This window comes from Octodon degus, unplaced genomic scaffold (genome assembly GCF_000260255.1).
Source record: "Octodon degus isolate 3935 unplaced genomic scaffold, OctDeg1.0 scaffold01259, whole genome shotgun sequence".
Classification (NCBI taxonomy): domain Eukaryota; kingdom Metazoa; phylum Chordata; class Mammalia; order Rodentia; family Octodontidae; genus Octodon; species Octodon degus.
Window position 1 is genome coordinate 1 of NW_004525835.1, and position 729 is coordinate 729.

Below are 729 nucleotides of genomic sequence, written 5' to 3' on the forward strand. Positions count from 1 at the left end.
TGGCATAATGGAGTCACTGCTCTGTCTACCTCTGCAGTAATACCTTGCAGAATAGAAACACATATAAAGTATGCAGTAAAGGAACTTACTGGACAGGAGTGTAAGACAAGAATTAAACACATAAAACTATCACAAACTCTTGAGAAAATATATGCACCCATATGATATACAACATTTCTACATATTAAAGTTTCAAAAGTAACACCACTTCCAAAGAGTTTATTTATATCTGAGAATTAAGTTTTTTGCATTTTTTATTTCATTGGTATATATTAAATATACATAATGGTAACAGTCCTCCTCATAGAGAAGTTGTACTTGTATCTATATCTTGCTTCTTCTTTTTCCCCCACTCCCCTGCCCTTCCCTCAACTACTCTGCCCTTCATTATTTACAAAAGCTTTGTTTCCATTTTTTCCTATTTTTTATGTCCCTTCTTTCCTTTCCCCTTCCCTCTTCTCTTCCTCATCTGAACATTTTTGTCCCATTGCCCAATATCTCTTACACATTTTTGTCCTTCTTTACACTTTTACATTCTCACACCAGAGAAACAATGTAGTATTTACACATGAGTGTCCAAATTATTTCACTTAAAAATGACTTTTCAAAAAATGTACATATTTGGTACAAGGTCTTGCTATGCAGCTCAGACTCATAATGATCCTCCTGTTTCAGCCTCCCCAGCACTGGCATTACAGGCATGCCCCACCATGCCCAGTTTCACTAGCC